The 14,133-nt window shown below is 39.9% G+C and overlaps 1 pseudogene; it reads left to right on the top strand.

Moving 5' to 3' along the window:
* Positions 1-3,918: 3,918 nt before the first annotated feature.
* LOC143032547 (uncharacterized) lies at positions 3,919-5,873 on the top strand (annotated as a pseudogene).
* The last annotated feature ends 8,260 nt before the right edge of the window (positions 5,874-14,133 follow it).

The raw sequence follows: 14,133 nt of genomic DNA, 5'->3' as shown, positions 1-14,133 counted from the left end.
TGGCTTCTGAGATGTCTCGACCCCAAATTTTTAGGGTATAATTATGACCGCTTTCAGTCTAATTTCCTTAAAAGAAACTCTGGTACCCCTGTAGGCAATTCTTTTTAATGGTGTTTTAAGCTGGCTGATGTTCTTACATCTAAATTAATCACTCTTCTCTATAGGCGTGCTCAGCCCCAGGCCAGCAAATTTGTAGTTGAAGCTTTAGATTCTTTTTCCCATTCAGAGTGGATTGATCATGGCACTCTTTAGATAGGTTCCGCCTTATTTTGGAGTTTCTTTTGTACATTTTTTTCTCAGCGCCTTTTGAGAGGAGACCTGCCTCTTCTATCAGCTATAAGGCAAATGAGACCCTAATGTCTTTCGCAACTAGGCTTTCCTGTAAACTTAGGGAAGTGCTTGTAGTTTCTTGTGTGTTGGCAATGCTTAGCAGCATGCCATTATTCCTAGTTCTCCTCCTTCACCCCCACAGTCTTCAGTACCTATTCGCAGCTCCCCTTCCTCTACATTGACCCCTCCCGTACTCACATGTACCTATTGTACTAGGACAGGTCATTCGAGAAAATTTTGTTCTCGTCGTAAGCGTCATGTACATAAGTCAATGCAGTCCCCTGTCAGTAGGAATGTATCGGATGTTTCTTCTAATGTGACACATGACCTGTCTAGAATAGAGCCGCAGGATAAGCTTAGCTACTGTCATATACATGGTCATTCTAAACACTCGACTGATCAGTGTTTCAAGATTTTGCAGCTTAGAGCTGAAACATCTTATCAGCCTAGACAATCTCCGTCCCATTTTTACAAACCCTCGCTTCACAGCCCAGAGGTGTGACCATTAATGATAGGTCACAGATTCCTTGGTGCTTGCTGAGTCTTCTCAGTTACTCACCTTCCAATTTCTTACAGAGAATACACCTCTTTCAGTCACTGTAGGTACTGGTGCAGAATGTAGTCTTATAAGTAGAAAAGCTTATCATGCTCTCCGGGATTTGTACAATCTCTCTTTATACTTTTTGTAATAGTTTGCATTCTGTACAAGGTTTTTCCTTGTCTATTCTTGAGTCTGATCATATTTCCTTAATGTTTTCTTCACATGCTACAGTTTTTCATGTCACTTTTGTTGTTGTATCTGGTCTTGCACTTATGTGTCATTGCCTCTTGGACATCGATGCTCTTACAGGACATGGCATTGATATATTCCCTGGTTGCCGTGTAATGACTTCCTGTAATTTCCTTTTTCCTGCAACAGATAGGCCATTTTCCATTTGTGACACCCCTCCTGTGCATGATCAGGTTGTTCAGTTACCTTCAAAGGGACCTCCTCGCTTTACCTCTCCTATTCTTTCTTGTGCTGTTGTTGTTGTAGGAGAGCATTGTATTGGACCTTCAAGTGCAGTTCGAGTTCCTGTGCGCATTTCAGGTGCTCCAATTGGTTATGACGTTTTATTTCAGCCTGACTCTGTTCGCGTTCATCGCCTTGCTTTAGAAGAGACTCTCTCCACTATTGGCGAGGATCATGCTACCACAGCTATAGTAACCAACGTCACGAGTGCTTCTATTACTCTCTCTACTTGCAGTCACTTAGGGTCCTTTGAAATAGTTGAAGTTGATGCTTTCCAGGATTCACCTCCTATCATTGCAGCTTCTGTACTACAGTCTCCACAAGTGAGTGACATGGCTCACTTGGCCTCCAAATTTGCAACGTTTGTAGGCGAGATTGATTTTTCTAATGAGACGCCTAGTCTCATTGAGCTGTTAGTGACCCACCGTCAGGATTTGGCTTTGCCTGGTAATGCATTAGAACTTACAGATCGTGTGGTTCATAGAATTGATCTTCAACCAGGTGTTCGTCCTGTTTACACTCCCTCTTATAGGTTGCCTCACTATCGTCGGCTTGGTTCAGTCCCTGGTTGATGACATGTTACGTGAAGCCATTGTGCAAGAGTCTCACTCGGAGTGGAACTCACAACTCCACCTGGTGCCTAAGAAGGATGGATCTTTTCGTCTTGTTTTGATTATAGGCGAGTTAACGAGGTCACTATTCCTCACCATTACGCTTTGCCTGTATTAAGTGACCTTCTTCAGTCCACTGGCACTGGTAATACGGTGTTCACCACTTTAGACTTGAAAGCGGGTTTTTTGGCAGATACCCCGGGGGAAAAGTCTCGTAAGGTCACGGCCTTCTCTATTCCCAATGGACATTGTGAATGGCTTCGTTGCTCCATGGGGTTACCGAATGCTCCCTTGACTTGCCAGCACTTGATTAACTCCATTTCTCATGGTCTAATACGCAAAGGACTTTTTGTTTACCTGGATGATTTGATCTTAGTTTCCAAGGATGTGGAGAGCCACTTCACTAAGTTGTTCATGGTCTTGCAATGGTTTGCTAAGGCTGGATTGAAACTCAGAATGCCCAAGTGTTCTTTTCTTAAGTCTAGCATCCGATTCCTAAGTCAAGTTGTTGGCAAACATGGTATTCACACTACTGACGATAAGGTCAAATCGGTTAGGGACTTCACTACACCTAAGTCAGTTGAGCATGTACGCCCCTTCTTTGGTGTGGCATGGTACTATCGTGCATTTATTGGGAATTTTGTTTCAATTGCTTCCCCCAAAAACGTCTCCTCAAGAAGGGAAATGCCTGCCAATGGTGTGATGTTCATCAGGAAACATTTGATTTCTTGACACTTGCACTTACTGAAGACCCTGTGTTGGCATTTCCAGACTATACCCTTCCCTTTACTATTTGTACAGATGCTTCTGGTGCAGGTATTTGAGATGTACTTGTGCAGCAAGTTGATGGATGCAGACCCCATGTTCTTGCATATACTAGCTGCAATCTTAACATGCTTGAGTCTCGTTACTCTGCTACTTATTTAGAGGTCCTGGCAGTGGTGTGGGCTTTAAAGCATTTTCCTGGTATCATTTTTGGATATACTGTTACAGTCTACACGGACCACACTGCTGTCACTCAACTTTTCCATGGAAAAAACATTTCCGGCCGCCTTGCCAGATGGTTTCTCACGATTGAGGAATTTAACCCAATTATTAAGCATATTCTAGGGAGTGTAAACAATGTTGCTGATGCACTTTCCCGTAATATCCCTATTGTCGCTGTTACAGTAATTGACAACTTCTCTCTGAAGGATCTAGCCAAAGCTCAGCGTGAGGGCCCTGTTTGGTTTGCTGTTATTTGTGTTTTGGAGTCTGGTGATGATACCACCTATTCCAATTTTCCTTGCAGGACAAGGCTCTCATTCTAAATGTGGAAATGTTTGAACAGGATGTGGTACAACTAGTGATCCCTGGCTCCCTAGTTTCTGTTGTTTTTTCCTTTGCTCATGATGCCCCTCAGGCTGGTTACCCAGGTCGTGACAAAACTCTGGCTATGGCACGTAAGAAGTATTATTGGCCAAAAATGTGACTAGACATTATCTCTCATGTAGTCCAGTGTAGTTCTTATGTCCAGAACAAAGGTTCTGCGCACACTGCTCCCATCTTAGAGTACCCTACTCCCTCTCATCCTTTTCAGACTATGGTTATATCCCTTTTACAACTGCCATGTAGTACTCAAGGTTCTGTGTATGTCCTTGTGTGTGTGGACCACTTTAGTCGTTTTGTAATATTGGCTCCCTTACGTAGCAAGTCTACTCCAGTAGTAGCCCACGCTTTAGCTTCTCATGTTTTTTTTTTTCCTCATAGACTTCTCCTTCAGTGCTTCTTAACCCCCGTCCACACGGAACATTTTGATGCGCGATGTATTGAAGCGAAGAGTTGAAAAGCGTGACTTTCAACTCGTCGCAGCATCATGAAAGCAGTCATGGGGCGAAGCCATTTCAAATCGCTGAGCATTGTATCAATGGTAGTTGAAGGGAGAGGACGCACGCGCTCTCCTGCTCCACTCTTCTATTTCATACAATGGCACAAGCAACTTCCGCAAAGCCGTTCGAGTGGACGAAGATTATTACATTACATTTTATTGAGCTACTAAAGCAGCACCCAGCCATTTGGAATATCAAGTGCAAAGAATATAAGATGAGAAATATAAAGAGTACAAGCATCGAAACTCTAAAAGCTGATCTTCTTTTGCAAAATGTAATGTGTGGAATGAAGATATTACCAAAAAAACTTCATACACTGAAAACACAGTTTCACAGGAAAAGACTACCATCAATGCATCAAAGAAGTCTGGTGCTGGCACGAAACATATATACACTCCAAAGCTGTGGTGCTTTAATGATTTACTTTTCCTTGCTGAGGGAAAAATCATACGTGCCTCAACTTCCAGTTTAGATGTAGAAACTACTAGAAACCTTCAACAAGTAAGTTGATAATTCATATACTAAAGATGTATATGCCAAACAAATTATTATTCTCTCTCTCTCTCTCTCTCTCTCTCTCTCTCTCTCTCTCTCTCTCTCTCTCTCTCTCTCTCTCTCTCTCTCTCTCTCTCTCTCTCTCTCTCTCTCTCTCTCTCTCTCTCTCTCTCTCTCTCACTCTCTCTCTCTCTCTCTCTCTCTCTCTCTCTCTCTCTCTCTCTCTCTCTCTCTCTCTCTCTCTCTCTCTCTCTCTCTCTCTCTCTCTCTCTCTCTCTCTCTCTCTCTCTCTCTCTCTCTCTCTCTCTCTCTCTCTCTCTCTCTCTCTCTCTCTCTCTCTCTCTCTCTCTCTCTCTCTCTCTCTCTCTCTCTCTCTCTCTCGGGGGATGACTATGTACGTGCATCCACTTAGATGGAGGAGGAAACACTCAAAAAGTAAGTTCATAATTTTATTATAAGTACATCAGCATAATTCAAATTTGTATACAAATTAAAATATCCCTATGGAATATTTTAATTTCTCTCTCTCTCTCTCTCTCTCTCTCTCTCTCTCTCTCTCTCTCTCTCTCTCTCTCTCTCTCTCTCTCTCTCTCTCTCTCTCTCTCTCTCTCTCTCTCTCTCTCTCTCTCTCTCTCTCTCTCTCTCTCTCTCTCTCTCTCTCTCTCTCTCTCTCTCTCTCTCTCTCTCTCTCTCTCTCTCTCTCTCTCTCTCTCATTTTCTCTCTCTCTGTTTCTCTCTCTCTCTCTCTCTCTCTCTTTTTTTTCTCTCTCTCTCTATAGTATATTGCACACATATGTTGTTGCCAAGGAACAGCTCCTTCCTCATTGAAATAGTCCATAAACTCTTTCCTGATGTCTTTTGCCTCATTTGTAGGAAGTCTCTGTACTCGATCCAAAGGCAGAAGCTGCCTGTTATCACGCTATGCCCCTGGTGTTATTACTCCATCATTCTCATTGCGGTGTGCTTCCCATCTACCACTCCAGCACAGTGCGGGAAATTTCACTTTTCGAAGCACTTCGCCATTGCCTTCCACTCGTCAGGAGTTGTTGGCATCTGTAAAGAAAATGTAGAAAAATAAACTTCGTTCGTTCCTTGTACATGTAGGTAAATTATTAATAATCTTGATAAAAATAGATAAAATAAAATCTCCACAGATAGGTGAATTGGCAACTCTGCCAAGGAATAAGGAGACCAACGATGATTCATCATTGGACACCCCATTACTCCATTCTCTGCCCTCACCTGCACCCAGCTTGACATCTGCATCTTCAGTTAACCCCTCGCCGTCTTCTTCCTACTTCTCTGCATATAGTTCAAGTTGGACTTCAAAGAAGAAGGCAGTTGACCAAACTGATAAAGTTTTGGAAATTGCTTTAAGTAAACTCTCTAGGCAGTGTAGCAAAGTTAGTATATAATGGACTTAAGAATATGAGTGAAGACCAGCGAAAATTAGCCAAAAAGCTAATATTTGATGCTATAAGCATGGGTGACTTGGGAGATCTTACTAGGGAACATCAGATATTGCTAGTAGAAGGTTCGGACAAATTCATAGCATGAAAAGATATATATTTAGGTTACAGTATCTTGCCATACAAAGCACAATCTTACATAACTATTATGAACATTTTTATTGTTCATGTGATATGTACAAATATGAAAAATAATAAAGAAATGAAAACTACCACTGTACTTTGTATCCATCCTATGAAACTCACCTTAAGATAATCCTCCCTTAATTCGTAAAATCCGACGACCTCTCAAATCAATTCGTCTCTGATGACGAATTTATGACCAAAAAATCGAGTCTTACCAAATTGAATAAAATTATGCTTAACTTCTTTGGAATACTCAGGCGCATCGGCCAAGACACATAAAAATTATATACCCACTCTAAGATGGCCATGAGAAAGGTCAGAAGTTGTAGATCTGGTGCGAGAATCAGTAGCGGCAACTTTTACTACCAGAGTCGGGTGGCGTGTTACGGCGTGCTCAGAGGATCCTGCACGATGGTTGGTATCAGCGCAGTTTGGTTTCAAGCACCTTTTGTACCAGATAGATAGAGCAAATTCCTAGGGACACCATAAACGTGCAGAAAAAAAAATATTTGGTGGATTTGGCGACGAGGAAGAATGGTTGAAGGTGTATGAGTCTTTCTGTGCATGGCTGATTTTGTACACACTATTGCGTAATGTGTTGTTTTTACGCAACCACGCCCACACATAAACAGAGCCTTATCACCAGTATTATAATTTGTGAAATAAGGGAATGTATGAAGTTATAATTTCAGGCTCCTAGCCCCCCCCCCCCTGTCCTAATAAAAGTGCAGGGTATTATTTTGTCATGCGAGGGTATCAGAGTTACCCGCACTCCTCATTGTAGCTAGGTTGATTTAATGTATATAATATTGTGGTTGTGGTTGTGGTTGTGGTTGTGTTTGTGTTTGTGTTTGTGTTTGTGTTTGTGTTTGTGGTTGTGGTTGTGGTTGTGGTTGTGGTTGTGGTTGTGGTTGTGGTTGTGGTTGTGGTTGTGGTTGTGGTTGTGGTTGTGATTGTGGTCGAAGTTGTGGCTGTGAAGCATCACTAGGCCTGCGTGGCCTGCGAGTGTCACTATCACAATCACTTTACTCTGTTCTTGGTTCTCGATCGTATGGATCACTGTCACTCACATACAATAGCTTCCTCTTAGCTCCTTGAGGCATGTTTACACTAATATCACACTGATTGAGGTAAATAATCCCGATAAATAAAAAGCAAAAAGCACTCCCGAGTCACCACGTGTATCAACGCTCTACCGCGTGCATGAAGGTACTAACTGGCATCGTAGCATTCTCTGGGCAGTATTGATAAGTCAGACAAACCTCCCTAAAAGTATGAAAGCGCTACCAAATCTAGCGCGATTTCTGTAAGGGTTTGAATATCGTGCGCCCGGGCGGCATATCGGTTCTCCCTAGTGCTGCCTCCCGGGCGGCACATCGGAGTTAATGGGTTAAGACATTATAGATGGCTGCACAGGTTTCAGGGATGATCAGACTGAGGCTCTGTTTTGGAATTCTAGTGGAATACTGGAGACTTGTGTAGGATCCTCCAGCGGCAAGGAAGCGAAGTGTTGCTTCAAGACGAGCACCAGGTGGTATGCTGTCTCGTATGCCGGTGTCTAATTTTCAAAGTCTGTCTGATTTTCCGCCTGTAGCTCTAAAAAGATTTGATTAAAGCTCCCTCGCAGAGGCCGCCAAGAAAGCCACTGTTTGCACCAAAAAGTCTGACGTTTCTTTTTCATTTTTTTAGCTGCACACACAGCAACTATACTCCACAGTACATTTTCGTGGCAGAGTAGAGCGTGGGCAGACATCCTCCTCCCGTGAAAGCCAAATGATGACTGAGATCTGATTGCTCGCGCAAGGGTGAGATTCGCAGTGATGCAGCCCGTCTGGACGCTAGTGTCAACTTTTCAAAACCACTACTGCATCAATTCGTTGATGCGTGATGCTCCGTGTGGACGGGGCTTTAGTGACAATGGGTTGAAATTTAGGAATGATGTTTTAGCGAGCATTTGTGAGCGTTACGGCATCATGCAAACATTCGTGACTACTTACCATCCTGCGTCCAATGGTTTTGTGGAGAGGACGAATAAGAAGATTTTAGATGTAATAAGGCACGTTACTATTAGCCTTCATGAATCTTGGGAGGATTGGCTTCCCCCATGCCAGTGCTTGTATTAATAGCACTATTAATATCTACAGCAAGACGCCTCATTATATTATCTATGGAGTAGAAGAACGACTCCCTACAATATTAAGCCAAGATATTGAAAAAGAAAACAGCATCTACGGCCTAAGCCTGTTAACATCGGCATTGGTGATCATGTATATAAAAGCATACCTGACCGCCAATCTAAGCTTATTTGTAGATTTGCAGGTCCCTTTTTGGTGACTGAACAGTTACATTCTAATAAGTTCAGGGTCTTTGATCCTTCACAGAGAATAAGCAAAGTGTTACACGTGGATAGACTAGTTACAGGAGTGCCTATCCCTGCATTTACCCGGCCTCCTCCAAGGCCCCCTGTACAAGCTATGCCTTGTGTATCTACCCCTCATCATTGTAATCTCCAGTCAAGGGGTACTTTGTCTTTTTAGATATGGTGTATCCATGATGTATTGTATTCTTTGTGATGTTTATCATTTTTGTGTCCATTTCTTAGGTATAATGTGTAACTATTGTTTAATTATTAAGTATCATGTCCCGAACGTCCGACAGTTACTGTCTTTTCTCTTGTTTAACGTGCGCCAGTTCTTATATTTCTTTATATGTCTCTATGTAGCTCTTCTGTATCTTTAGATGTTGAATTGTTTTCTGTATGTACATTTATATATTCCTTGTGTTAAGTAACTATGTATGTGTATTATTTTTATGTATAGTGTGTGCTAATGTACCGATTTCTTTTACACACTTTTGTCGTTACACTGTAGTGTATGTGTAGTCTGTTGCATATACTGTGAATTATGTCTTGCCTCAGTCATTACTTTTCTTTTTGTTTACTCGTTGCGGTCACCGTGTGGTGGTGGCCGAGCAATGTTGTAGTGTGTATGCATGCAAATGGCATTGTACAATTGTCATACATCCTTTACCTTTTTGTGTATTAATGATATGTCATTTATTTATACCAATTTATTGAAACTGTTGTATTGACTGGATTACACGTGCCAATTTGTGAAAAAACAACGCGGGCGTGTATGTTTTCCCGCGCTTTATAAGCTTGGCGTCAAAATCAATCTTGGTTCTGGCTCCAAAGTGGTCGCACGCTTATCTCTGCTGTGCTGAATAATTTATATGTTCAATTCAAATCTAGTTTCATTACCCACCCTATAACAATATGAATGTATATATATATATATATATATATATATATATACATATATATATACATATATATTTATATATATACATATATATATATGTATGTATGTATATATATACATATATATATATATACATATATATGTATATATATATATTTATATATATATATATATATATATATATATATATATATATATCAAGGACTACTATTACACAGGACGTGTGCACCCAGATCCCTGGGTCCGCTGGCGGAGGCCATTGTTTCTTTTTAACCTAACATTTTATATTGGACAAATATATCAAAACTAGAAAACTAAAATTGTATATAGGACAAATATATCAACTATTGACTTATTCAATGCAGTATAAGTTAATATAAACTTTTATAGTGAAATAAGAAACTATAATTTAAGGCACTGTCATGCTTTAAAATGCCAATTCTAGCCGGACTTAACAGTTATTATTTTATGAGGTTAATGGACGCCAGGGTTGGCGATTTTTTTTTATTTTTTTTTTTATCTTTTTAGAAAATAAAAAAAGATATATATATTTTTTATCTAAATCAGATTTATATGATTTAAATATATTTTTCTAGATTTTAAATATTATGGGATTGCTATCTGATATACGATCTGATTGATAAAGGACATTTTTAGCATATCAATATAAGGAGCAGTGTTATATAGACTTGCCTCAAGTATACAAGGAACGGTATAAGCCTACATGTGTATATCACTGTGCAGCCCACAACAAGTTTCAACAAGATTCTTGTTGAAACTTGTTCTAGATAAGCAGCTTCTCACTGAGTCAGTTGCTGCTTTGGAATCAACCAGGAAGGATGTCTTCTGGACCTGGCAAAGTGGTTTCTTCAGGCAGAAAAAATTATCCTGTCTGGAATTATTTTGAAAAAACTACCAACAACTTCTGGCAAAGGGTACCGAGCTAAATGCAAAGACTGCAGCCAGGAACTACAGGGCATTGTGTCAATATTAAAATCTCACAGAGATAAATGCCAAGGTCAGCCACAGCATACAGAAGAAGAAATTGATGACCCAGGTAAATAATTTTACTTATATTGTGTGCATTTCTCCCTTTTCATACGCAACTATATAAATTTGCTGAACAATGAAGAGCATATGCAATAAAATGTGAAGGCCTAAAGAGATGATACTTCAACTTCATTACTTCTAAATTTGGGTAATGACTATAACACTATAATATACTGTATCCACTCAACTTTGGGGCCTAGATGATTGTTATTCATTTCATTCAACATTGTGTAATATATTTCATAGGTTCCATTGGAATTCAGCCAACATGGGATTCAGCCCAAAGGGATTTAGCCTCACCTAATCCAACTAACCCATAATTTTTAGTGAATTTAAAAGTGGACTGAATCCTGTGTGGGATGAATCCCAAGTCCACCTATTTCATATCCTGTTAATTATTTTTAAATAATTTAGTGGCTTGTGTGAATATGATCATTATCTAAAAAAATAACTACTGTACTCAAAAGTAGCCTAAATCACATTGTATTCATACATTTATCTATTAATTTATAAATTATGCAATATGCTAAAATTTTCTGTTTCCATTTCAGGATCTGTATCAACAGCTTCAATCCCTTCATCATCGGCTCTACTTGAATTATCAGACTCCTCCACAGGCGCCACTTCTGCTAAATAATTTTCATCTAAAAGAAAGTCATCAACATCTCTGGACAGATTTATCATAAAAACTTCAGCCTCTCAAAAGGAAAATCTCAACAAAGAAGTTGCAAGAATTATATTTGCTACAAATTCACCATTTCGTCTTGTTCAGCATCCTCAGTTTCTCAAGATGGTTCAGAACCTGAGGCCAGGTTATATTCCTCCATCCAGAAAAGATATTGCTGATAAGTACTTGGATGTTGTGTATGAAAAGGAATATAAAAAATGTGCAGATGACCTGAATAGTGAAACTGTATTTCTTTCAATTGATGGGTGGTCTAACATCCATAATGAGCCCATAATGTGTGTCAGTCTAACAACATCCACTGGTCCGATTTATCTAGTTGACACAATAGACACACCAGGGAAACCTCACACTGCCGAATATCTTCTATAACTTGTACAAAGTTCGATCAAGAAGGCTGAACAAGATTTTGGTTGTCACATTGGGAGTGTTGTGACAGACAATGCAGCAAATGTCACCAAGATGAGAAAACAAATGGAGGAATCGAGTGAACCTGAGCATGCCGTCCTCACATAGGGCTCATACCGTCCCTTGTATACATACATACATACATATACCAAGGCTTTTTCCCCCTTCCAAGGGAGGTAGCCAAAAAGGGAAAGGCATAAAAACACTCCCACCCATTTCATCCCTAAATACACTCCACACCCCTCCCACCCTTCCTCTCATCTGAGCACCTCCTGGATGACGGGTCATCCCTGCACCCTGCCCACCGCCCCGGGTCAGAAGCAGTGTCGCAAGACACAGCACATCCACAGCAAGGCCGCTTCATTTAATCGGCGACCCCCCCTCTCCGTCCCCCTTTGCATATAAGGAGAGGACGGGGAGAAATCCCTTCGGGCTGCGTCAAAATTTACTCACACATACTACCCCACCCCCCCCTACCCCGCCCATTCCTCCTCATGCAGTCAAAACATCATCCATATACAACCATTCTCCACTCACCTCTGTCTTCCGTCCTCTCCCTTCCTTCCTCAACAGACATTCCCCTCTTCCCCAAAGCCCCCTTCACCCCATCCATCCACCTCATCCTAGGACGTCCCCTCATGTTCACTCCCTCCACATCTGCCTTCCATACCTCTTTTACTAGTCTTTCTTCACTCATTCTTTCCATGTGTCCAAACCATCCTAATATTCTTTCATCAACCCTATCTCCCAAATCCTTTTTCACCCCTGTTCTCCTCCTCACCTCCTCATTTCTCACTCTATCTAGCCTTGTATACTTGTGGTAAGTCTATATAACACTGTTCCTTATATTGATATGCTAAAAATGTCCTTTAGCAATCAGATCGCTTATCAGATAGCAAGCCCACAATATCTAAAATCTAAAATCAAAAAAAAAAAAAAAAAAAAAAAAAAAAAAAAAAAAATCAAATAAATCTGATTTGAATAAAAAAAAATTATATTATCTAAAAAGATAAAAAAAAAAAAAAAAATCGCCAACCCTGGTGTCTACTAACCTCGTACAATAATACCTGTTAAGTCCGGTGTAGACGTTTGAGGCCACTCCCCCAAAACATGACTCCCGGAGTCTCCTGAACCTAGTTTGAAAACACTCCCCAGTCAAATGAAACTAGATTGACAACACTCCCCAGTTAACTGAAACTGGTTTCAAATTACTCCCCATCGGGTTGAAATGACTCCCATTATTGGATGCTTGATTTCTTTTATTAAGGTTGCTCGGCCCATACAAAAAAAAAAAAAAAAAAAAAAAAATTAATTACACTATACATGATTACCTTTTTTTCTTGGATTACAATGACCTATTTATTACTTATTAGAAATTACACTACACACGGATAACTACATTGAAATGGTTGTCTGCGTTATTCTCAAGGTACACTGAATCCTTTATGATTTTACTACCTTTCGGACTATGTATATGCCATGTGTGAATAGATCCAAACTTTGCCCAAACACATACATTTACTTGAAACATGTTGGCTGCTGCAATAATCTCTGTAGTTGTTCCCCATACTTTATCCTCACGCATTGAATCAACTTGGATGTTTTCGTTGGTGGAAAGGAAATCACATATCAAGCTTCTGACAACAGGATGTTGGTCCTCTTCTCCAGTGATAGCGAATGCCATGGAACGAAAAAAACAATTTCCATCACCTTTAATTACTTTGACAGCAAGGGGTTCACTTGTGTTTTTGAAAGTCTTATTTATTTTTCCAGAGGGACCAGATTTTTTCTTAAATATCAGACGTCCACCAGAGTTGTTGCAGATTGCTCGCTGTGTTGGATTAAATTTGTAGATAATCTCCTGTTGCTGAACCCCTATGATCTGGACAATTGGAGATGGTGGCTCTGACAGAAGTTGGAGATGGTGGGTCTGATGAAGAACTTGGTGGTAAAAATCACCATTGTAAATCATATACAGTGATATATATCAGTTTATGCAAGTTTCTTATTATCAATTATTAATTATTAATCAATTAATTATCAATTATTATTATTATTATTATTATTATTATTATTATTATTATTATTATTATTATTATTATGCTAAAATAGAATATCACATTTATATGTTTTTATAAAACCAAACTCATTTTGTTAAGGAACATAGGTCTATTCCAATTTGGTGCATAATTTGAGGCTTAATTGGGATACTGTGCAGTTTCGAGTCAACTTTCTTGAATACTGTGCTTGATTTTTGGCACCGCAAGCAAGTTTTGATAGTGTCATTTACGTCAGATACAATTTTGCGCCACCAATATCTTTGCATTATACGATCGACGACTTTTTCTCTGCCCACATGTCCTCCCAAGGCAACAGATTCGTCGCTGTAACCAGATCCTCGATGACTAGCCAGTACAATGTCAAGCTGGTATTGGCGATCCTTAATAACCCGAAGGAAGCGAACTTCTGCAATCACAAAAATAAACAATCACAGTCGCGCAATACTACATCTATTGGAACTAACATTTATCTAGGAAATGATAAAAGATAAAGACAAAAAATTGCGCATTAGAGCAATAACGAATGTCAATCAAAATTATAAATTTACGGAATAGGCTACTCACCAGTTATATCTTTCCTGTTAGGTTTATGAACATACTTCAGACAGTCGTCTTGGATTGTGAATGCCTGACACTTCCTTCGAAAATTAGCTTTTTTTCCCTTGTTGTTTCCAACATGCACTGGATACTTTTTTGACCGCAGGAACTCTTCCACCTCGTCCATTTCAGTATTAAAGTCCATGGTAGCACACGACACGA

This window comes from Oratosquilla oratoria, chromosome 14 (genome assembly GCF_046742065.1).
Source record: "Oratosquilla oratoria isolate Oo_2021 chromosome 14, ASM4674206v1, whole genome shotgun sequence".
Classification (NCBI taxonomy): domain Eukaryota; kingdom Metazoa; phylum Arthropoda; class Malacostraca; order Stomatopoda; family Squillidae; genus Oratosquilla; species Oratosquilla oratoria.
This window is presented reverse-complemented; position numbering and strand designations above follow the sequence as displayed.